The sequence below is a fragment of the Bos grunniens genome, chromosome 2 (genome assembly GCF_055505025.1).
Source record: "Bos grunniens cultivar Pamir isolate PY7600 chromosome 2, Bosgru_T2T1.0, whole genome shotgun sequence".
NCBI classification, from domain to species: Eukaryota; Metazoa; Chordata; class Mammalia; order Artiodactyla; family Bovidae; genus Bos; species Bos grunniens.
The window spans coordinates 84,504,629-84,515,000 of NC_141166.1; positions in this window are offsets into that span (position 1 = coordinate 84,504,629).

Below are 10,372 nucleotides of genomic sequence, written 5' to 3' on the forward strand. Positions count from 1 at the left end.
ATTACTGACATCAGCAAAGCTCTGTCAGGAAACTGAGGTAATTGAAAATTCCAGAGAAGTTGAAGAAAATGTATCCCAGATTACTTTGGGCTTCTTCCTCTTTTATTTAGTGCATGTTCCCCATCTGAGTCGTTGCTAAAATAGTTGAAAGGCTATGTTCACATTCAGTATTAGGTAGAAAAGGCTTATTTATTCATGTTTCCCTTTAACCCACCTTACTTGGATTGTAGCGAGTTTTGCCTGACTAAGTTTGTAATTCGATCAATATCTGGATGTCGGCAGTGGAGTTTGATGCTGTTACATACTTAGTGATTATATGAGAAATGAAATTGTTAATCTATGTGGGTAAAATTCGTGCCCCAATATATCTTGTAAGCAGTTTAAAAAAAATCTTCAAGTGTACGAAATGACAAGTTTCTGATTTGCATTGAGGTCCTTCCACAGCTCCTTATTTTTCCATCACTCACTTTCTATGTTATTTTTTCTTTCATCACCAAATTATCCCTCTCTTTGTCTAATAACCATGGTCAATGGGGACTAGATGTTGCTGACAGCCTCTTTCCAAAAGACGCACAGATTTTCCGGGTTCTAGCTGGGTGTCCAGCTTAGTACTGGGCACTGGAGTCAGAATGTTCAATTTTGACCTTCCAGGAACATGTTGCCCTTGGGAAACCAACCCTTGGATAGTGTGTTAATGAAGTAGGTATAGAAGCCAGAAGAGGGCATGTCTAAGACTACGGTTTCAGGAAAGAGGGTCTTAAGATAGTGACGCTTGATCTATGTCTTGAAGGACAAAAAATAATAATAATATAAAGAGGTATGTTCAGGCAGATGCAATTGGAAGGATAGTGAGAGCTGATGGAAATGGAGGCAAGGAGAAGCAAGCACATGAAAAATTTGTGGATTAAGCTAAGGAATAAGAGCTATATTTTGGGTGTTTTGTGGAATCCCACAAAGATTTTAAAGGCTTTGGCATAATCAAATTTGTACTAGATCATTAAATCAGTGAGCATTTCAGTTCAGCGATAAGTAATTTTAACTAGGGAAGTATTTCCCAATTTTCTGCCTCTGTTCAGTTGCTCAGTCGTGTCCAACTCTTTGCGACCCCATGGACTGCACCATGCCAGGCTTCCCTATCCATCACCAACTCCTGGAGCCTACTCAACTCATATCCATCACGTCAGTGATGCTATTCAACCATCTCATCCTCTGTCGTCCCCTTCTCCTCATTTACTGAATATCTATCTGGTGATAGAACTCGCAGAGAGGTGGGACTACAGATAACATGGTCCCACCTTTAAAAAAAAGCTTACCTATTTACGTATGAGAAGGCAGACCCGAAAACCAAAAAGTACCGAAAGAGCACTTTTGGTCCATGTAGTAATGTAGGATGAGTTAGAAGGAGATAAGACCCCAAGAATAGTTACAGGTGGAAAGGAGAGGGAGGGGACTAATAATTTCGCCTGAGCACATTCTCTTCAACCATAGTTAAGGAGCTGTGTCAACGTAACAGCTGCTAAGACTATGATGAAACAATGTTCCAGAAAGTCATTATGTGATGAATGTGAAGAAATATCTTTAAAGAGCATAAAAGGGGCATTCTCCTATCTGCCAGCTCTGCCATCAACCCTCAGTGACAGCTCTCTTCTCTGTTGTATTAGGGTAAGGCAGCACCTTGGGTGAGACTGGGCCAGCGTGACTGGTGGAGAGGCTATTAGAACAGTTCTTGAGATGTGCTGTGAGTCTGAAACAAGGGAGTGATGATGGTGATTGAGGAAGAGGAACAAGTAGGAGAGATCACGGGGAGTATGACTCACAAGACCTGATAACCCATTTAGAGATACAGCAGGCTGACTCTCAAGATTTCCACCTGAGTGACCCAGGAAGTGACAATCACCAGGTTTTGGGGGCAGGGCCAGGAAGAGGACATAGCTGCATCCATTTTGGATGAGTCAGATTTGAGGTGCTTTTCAGACCAGCAAGGGGCAATGGCCAGTGTTCATTTGCATGTGCAGGTCTAGTGCACAGGAAGAGAGCCTTACCGGGAAGGTGCATTTTTGAGTCTTTGTTGAAAAAGTCACTGCACCACAATGATCAGAAAGAGGAGAGCAGAGAGCCCCAGAGGGACCCTGGAGATGCTACCATTTAAAGACTGAGTTGAAGAAAGCAGAGCTTGGTCAGTGGATAGAAAGAGAACCAAAAAAACTGTGGTTAGGGATTTAAAGAAGGACTTTTAAAGAGGAAGTCATCAATGGAGTTAAAAGCTGCCTCTTCTGTGCGTAAAGATGTGCTATGATTTTCAAAACAAATTAAATACATTAGGTGGGACTGTTATTGGTAGTAATATGCAATAATTGACTAATGGCATATAAAAATACCACAAACCTTGGAGAAAAGCAAATTAAACCAGGCTTTTAAGATGATATACCATCTTCTAGAAATACAATGTAAAGGATGGCATGCTGGCCTCTGTGAAGAAGACATAGAGTTGGGTTTGTTTTCCTTAGAAAAGAGATAAAAGATTTGCAGTGAACCCTCCCCTGACTTTCTTACCTGCACCTTCTGGGGCCCTCTCATGTGTGGGTGGGTAGCAGTAGATAAGGAGTAACACGGGGGCAGAACAGAGTTCACAGCTACATCTGAGAATGCATCCCAGAACCGGGTCTCAGTGATTCCCAGGTTGAGGCCACTGGGTACCAGAGTGATATATCAATGTATCAAAACACATCTCAGTCGACTCACTCCTGCCCTGGGCTTTCACGTTGCTTTGTCCACAGGACTCCTAATATCCTTCCCCAAATCTCAGTGATGGAAGGACGTTGCAGGAATTGTACCAGCGATTTCCCAGGAGACTTGGAGCTGAAAACTGTTCAGATCTTACAGCAGCAATGAATTAGGGAAGAGGGCAAGTAGCACTCACTTCAAGTACTGAATTCAGACTGCCAAAAAACACAGCAAAGAGCAGTTTGTATTCCACCACTCCCCGCTTCCCTTAATTTCAAAACGTGACTGTATTTTTCTCTGACATTTCCTACCTGAAGCAAGGTTTTGGTTCCCACACAACACCCTTTTCCTCTGCTTTCTGGTACTTGCATTATCTCGGCCTGCCCTCTGACACTGTTTCCCAATTTATGTTTTCCTTTCTCATTTCCCTCTTCTTAGCACTGACATGAGCCACAAACCTATAACGAGAATGTCTGACTCATTCGGAGCTTCTCTGGCTAATGGACACCATGTGGGACAGGAGGCAGGAAAAAGACGCTTTACAGGAAATCAGATGATAATGCTTGCACTTTGGTGCCCTTTGAAACAAGAATTTAATTATCCTAATTAAAGCGATTACCTTATAGAAGACTTTTGGGGAAAAAAAGAGTAAGCAGTTTGTCTTTTTCCTGATGAGAGGTGTCTCAAAACCAAGAGGGATATTCCTGCTGACCTTTATCTGTTAAATCCCATGCACCCATGGGTCAAATCAAGAATTGATCTTGATGTTTAGACCGACCCAGAGACTGAAAACTGGAAGCCTCACTGTGCTTTGTTTGGGGGGTGTATTAGTTTCCTAGTGCTGCGGTAAGTACCACAGATTAGGTATCTTAAAACAACAGAAAGTTATCCTCTTATAGTCCTAAAGGCTTCAAGTCCAAAATCAAGGTGTGGATGGGGCTGCTTCCTTCTGAGGGAGCTGTTCTGTCTTTCTGTCCTAGCTTTTGGGGATGGTAGCATCTTTGGCTTGCAGCTGCCTCATTCCAATCTCTTTGATTTCACACACATTTCTTTGATTTCTCCCTGCATGGGTCTGTGTCCAGATTTCCCTCTCTTGTAAGGATATCATCCATATTGATTTAGGGCCCACCCAAATGACCTCATCTTAATATACCCGGAAATACCCTATTTCAAAATAAGGTCACATTCATAAGTATCAGAGCTTAGGACTTAGCCTACTTTTTTGGGGGGAACACAAAGCAGCTCAAGCAGAGGATTAGTATTAGGCACCATCTCCCCTTCCTTCAGGGGTCCATAAAGTCCCAGTTTTCTGGGTCCTTACCTGAAATCCAGACCTTCTGTTCTCCAATAAAGGTGGTCTTGCCTGGGCCCTACTCCCTCAGGACTCAACTCTCAGCTATAAACTGATCAATTAATCTAAGGGAAGATGACGATTGGCAAATATCACCCCTCCCAAGTATTTGCACCAAACAGATGACTTCCTGGAGACACTGCTGTAACCGATAGGTGACGGCGGAAATTTTGCAGTGGGTGACATTTTCTTTTTGAGTGGACAGGTGTTTCCATGACCCTCAAATCATCATTGTCTCCTCCATCTGTGAGAAGAGTGGTTCCTCTCTGTCTGCTACTCTCTGAAAGGAAAGTTATTACCACAGACAATTTGATCTATCTTTGCATTGCTTGCATTTTTTTTCATCCCATGATTGTAAGCATGCCAGGAGAGAAGATTTGCCCCTCACGAGGAAGTCCATCAAGTGGAAGAATTTTATCTTAAAAAACGGTGCCAACCCGGGGATCAACAAGGACTATAATCCCATTCTCAACCATGGATGATTTTCAAAGAATGAACAGGCGAGAGGGAGAGAATTCGGTTGCTAGGAAAATAGAATAAAATAAACATAAGCTCCCCCCACCCCTTGTTTTTCCATCCTGGGGTGGGCTGTGGCTTCTTCGTCTTGTTATGGGATGTTTGTCCCTCCCCATCTCGGCAGTGACAGACTCCCAGGGATGCCTGCATATCTGTCTCACAGGTGTGGGATCTGATCCCTGCCAGCTTAGCGAGACTTTGGAAGAATCTCCCACAGTGGTTGTAAAGAGAAAAAGGAGAGAGATAATAGTTCACTGGCATCAGTAATCTGCTTCCCCAACCGGCTGAACGTCTGAATAATAGCCTCGGCACTTGCCCTATTACTCCCCTTGCCTGGCTCCGCCACTGTCAGATTCTCTTCCCTTCTCCACAACTGGGAACTCTAGGGAGCAGATTGTTTTGGCTGGAATTAGCCGGGCACAGATGGTACCACCTGCTGCATGTTCCTTACTTCTTATTGGCTCCTCTCTCAGCTCTGCGAGTTTTTATATTTTCTAGAAGTTCAAGGGAAGGAGAGATGGCTGGGGCCCTTGCTCATGCCTGATTCTAGCATGGCTGTCTTGAGCAAACTGGCAAACGTGGGGACTGAGCTGGGTCTTGTTGATCAGGGAGGGGTCTCAGGGTAGTGAGCCACTGTGGCAGCCTGCTTGCTGTAGCAGGTTCTTTCATTTCCAAGATACAAACTTCCTTTACCATTTCTGTTTTCCAGGATGACAGATCTGCCTATGACCAGACACAAGGCACGTGATCCTGAGAGAGTCTGAGAAATAAGATTTCTCTTATTGTTAACTCAGAGGGACATAGAAGGATACTGCCCATTTTACAGGGAAAGGAATTATGATTAAACTGCAATCAGGTTGCTAAATTCATTTCTGGGCTATTCACTGGGAATAATAATAACACAGCTCTTCCGACTCCCACAGGGTAAACCTCACAGATTCATGAATTCCATTCCTCAGCTCTGAAAACATGACATGGGACCAAAGAACCTAAGAACTTCACTCCTTAACATTCTTTTAACTTTACCTGTCCAGTTGTTCTTGAATGTTTCCTGACAGGAGATCACACTGGAAATCATTCAAACGGCTGAGACATATTTTCTTACTGGTCTGACTTCATCTTTCCTTTTCTGCTATGCTTTATTAGACCAGGGTTTTTAATTCTAAAAAAACCCAAACTGATTCTTGCCTCAGATATTTGCATCTTTCTCTTCTCTCTTGCTGGAATACTCTCACTCCAGATCCTCCCCTGGTTCACTTCTCACCCCTCAGGCTCCACTCAGAAAATACAGCCTTAGATTTTTTTCCTGACATTCCCCTCCCTGCACCCCAGCTGAGGTTGCCTGTCCTCCAATCCCATCTCATTTGCTGTTAAACCACCTCTTTTTATTCTTGTCAAAACAGCGGTATGTGAAGTGGACTTATATAATTGTTTTGGTTTGTACCTTCGCCACTAGAAAGTAGGTCCCTGTAGAATGGGAATATTGTCTGATCACTGCTGAATCCCTAGGGCATAAAACTGCATCTCCTATAGCATCACTCCGTGGGATGCACGTTAGTAAGGGAAGGGTGTTGTTTTGTGTTTTAAAGGGGGAAACACTGGTGTACACAAGGGAGCCTGCTTGAGACTTTGATACTGGTACATTCCCTGTGAAACCTGGAGCTCAGCTTTCTACTTCTTTATGCATGTCTGTCTCTGATGGAGTATACGAAACTTAAGGCCAGTAGTCTTGTTTGTTTTTGTATATCCTATAAAACCTAGTATTATGCTTCATGCAAGGTGGGCACTCAGTAAACTGAATTACCATCAATGTTGTAACTGTTATTTATTACTATTATTTCTAGGGCCACTAAATAGAACAGAGGTAGAAGAAGCATCTGGAGAAGCAACAACAGCATGTATGCCATAACTGGAGACCTGGCTTCTGGTTTCAGCTCTGCCAATAACCACAAGTTGATATGGGCTTTACTCCTCTCTGAGGCCCAGAATGTGAAGAGCCAGAACTTTTGATGAGAGGGTATATGTATTCCTCCACTCTCTAATTTTCTTCCATTTATTTCAGCCTATTTCAGTTTTCCTGCTGCAGATTTATAAATCTCCAATTACTCCTGTTACAGCCTGTTTCTTCCTCTGACCACCTCTGGGTTATTCAGTGCATACGGGGTTCAGAAAAAGCTGTGACTAGAGAAAGAACAGCCCTGGGGACTCACACAGTGGGTTCAGGCTGCAAACTGTGGGTGGAGAGCCTTGATGGAACTACAGCTCCTCAGTGGACATAAGCACTGTCAAAAATTGGGCAAACTAGTGGGTAAAATGTACGAACAGCAGCTAGTAATTTTTAAAGAGCATTTCTCAAACTTGAGCTTGTCTCTGGCTCTCAGTGAAAGGAGACTTCAGTCCAGACGTGGTTAACTGCCCTCAGATGATGATGTGATCTTAGAGTAATATAGGGTTTCCAAAGTAGCTTATTTTCATTCCACTCTTGCATGGAAGAGTTCATGCAGACCAGAACGAACTTCTTGCAGGAAGCAGGCAGACTAACTCACTCCTTTTGATGTTTCCACATCATTCAAAGGAGCATTTTACTGTGATGTGTTGTGGAAAGCATTGTCAGGAGACTAGGGTTCTGAAATCTATGCTTAACTGCTTTCTAGATCATTGTAGGGTAAAGATAAATGAGCGTAGTCTCAAGTCTATGAAGATTTCAGTTTCCTCATCTAAAAAGTGCAGGCAGTAGATTAATTAACTGCTTTTATTTTTCTAAGTGTTATAACCATCAGGATGTTCTTCCTCTCAGTCCATAGAAGAATTTTATTGAGAACGAGATTTTTTACTATTTCAGTGTAGACACCAGGTATGCTACAATTTGATCAGGTTTATAACAGTTACAGGCTGATTTATAGGTGAAGATATCTGACCCAAGGGATCATGACAATTCCTTGAAAAGGATTTGTACAATTCATTATTCCAACTTTTATTTTTAAAAACAAAGTAGTACATTTTAAGGAGTTAGTGTGGTTGGGACACTTCATATCCTGGGAAGACATTTTTCGAATGTTCCCTCACCATTTGAAGCAAGTGAACTGTTCCTTTTCATGGAATTGTCTTTGATAATATAAAAACACTTTATAATGCAAAAGAAAAGGTGCAAAGTGTCTACTTAGATGTTAGGCTGATTCTTCTCAAGCCTACTCTCTGAGCAATGGTATTTTCAGTGTTAAAACAAATAGGGCAGGGTGGTATGTACTTCTCTTTTTCCCCCTCTTGCTTAGATGAACCTTCAGCCGGAAACCCATGAGCTCACACTTTCTAAGCATGTTCAATAATGAAGTGGTAGAGCTCCACGGAATGCTTCAGGACCTCAGGAAGTGGTTAAGGGTTATTCAATAGTTGGTGTTCTCTCTTTCTGTCTGCACCAATTCCTGGGCTGCACTAAGGGTTTGGAAATATCATTTGTGTTGGAAGTGGTATCTTTCAGAAGAGACATAAAAACCAAGGTCTAGGTTGCTTGTGGTCACTAAATACACATGATGTTTTCTGTGAGTTCGTTAGGGATGTTCTTGAGTTTCCTTTCTAAATTTATATTCCTTTGTTCCTCTATATTCTTTTAAAAAGTAATTTGAAAACTGTAGTCTTCTTTTCCCTTAACAAAACTAGAATGAAATGTAACTGGAATTCTTTGCCCTTTAATGAGACTGTTTTAGGAATGGATAAAAGTGACTCTCCTTTAAGGAAAGGTCCCAAACTAAAATATGAGATTCTGAGAAAAAGTAAAGATAAATGTCTATTTGGTCCCCTGCATTGCAGGCAGATTCTTTACCAACTGAGTTATCAGGGAAGCCCGTTTTATGGTTAGCATACCTTAGAAGTGATATAGAATCTTTTGGTGAAACTTTATTTTTTTCAGTATCAACATTTTAAGTGTTTTCATTTGTGTAATATATAAATACATAAAATGTCTCGCAAGCACTCCTTCATAGTCCCTCCATCTTTGGGGTATTGTTTTTTAATACTAGCTGTTCAAATGCACACGCACGAAGTTAGCAATCTATACACGCGCAGAACACACACACTCTCTCACTGTCTCTCTCTCTCAGTATCTCTCTCTTACTACCCTTTGCTCTGAAAATGGTCACAACAGGAGCATGATACACACATCTTTCTCTGAATATTTCTTTATGTTAGATCAGTTCCTTCTAAGTTCTGTGCTTGCCAATGCTAAACTTCCTGCCAGGACAGTAGTCTATTTTTAACATTTTGGGGGCTTATCCCTTCGTTCCAAATCTAACAGGCATGTTCTGTGGCGTGAGAGACAGAAAAGCTGACTGGGTGCACTTACAAATCAGGATCATCAGGATTTGCAATTTCTGTAGAATCAAAGATATGAATGAGAAAGCCCAATTAGAATACTTAAAAGATCATTTGTCACCACTTTAATCTTCATGGGGTTTTACTCATCATTTTCTTTGACTAAAATTATTAGAATCTTTGTCATATTCATCTCAAGGCCAAATGGGAATAGTACCATTAATTTTATATTTTCAATATTTTGGAGCATTTTAGCATGTCATACTAGATTAAAGGTGGTAGGTGACTGTTTTAGTAGAGAAAGTCTTGATTGGTGGCATATTCAGCATCACATCATCTCAGTGTCATTTCTCTAATTCCATATTTCATATACAAATGAAGACTGAGGGATTTATTTCTGTTATTTAAAGCATTTGTTTAATTCAGAGATTAATATATCATCTTCAACCCTGAAAAAAGAGGCCCTCTGAAACATCAGACCCAAAAAATTGGACACGGCCTATTAGCCCAAAAGAACATGTTGCCAATTATCTCCATGTTTATTTAAATATTTAGCTCTAAAGGAAGCAATCATTCCTTTATACTTCTTTAAATTTAGTATTGACATTTTTATTTTGGGAAAGGAGGTCTTTTTTTTTTTTAACATGGATACAGGAAAAGAAAACTCTCCAATAAAAATATTGTCTAAAAAGTTTGTTTTGTCTGCATGATTTACTAAATATGTACAATTTCAATTCACAGCGAAGGTAACAAAGATTTAAACAGCCAACATCACAAATGTCTCAAGTTCTAAAAAAAAATCACTGTGCACAGTTTAACAATTTAATTGAATAAAAACCAAAGCTAAGCCTTCAGTCTGAATCTTTTTTATGATGGGCACAAGCCATGTATTTTTTTCATCTTTGTTACACGATGTATATTTCCGTGACTAAACGCCCCTTCCCATTTTAGTATATTAGGTTATGTCAGTACAGACTTAAAAGAGACATAAATTGCCTCTTGGTACACCTATATGATTCTTGATGTGTTCACATATATGTCAGGATATTTATCAATATATAAAATGACCAGATGAGTCACCTGTGATTTTTTTTTAATGTCTTCAAATGTAGGAATGTTTTGTTGCATGTATAAAATTTTTTTAATTTATAGGAGTGCTATTTAAAGCCATAATAATTTGACCAATGTCCTCTTGACATAAAGTGTCTAGAAACAACTATTCTATGCCGGAAATATAGAGATTCCATATCTCTACCCCATTCAGGTTTGTCAAGCTTGCTATTATATAAATCTGAATGTTATGGTCATTCTGATTTAATGGCCAAGTGAATGAACCAATTAATCATTAGAAACAAATGTCGCTGAATATAGAATAGTGGAGTTACAGTTAAGGAGGGTGCCATCACTTTGGCTAACCCTATAAAATCTATAATAAGGTTGTTTTCACATATATTTTTTCCCCATGTAAATTCT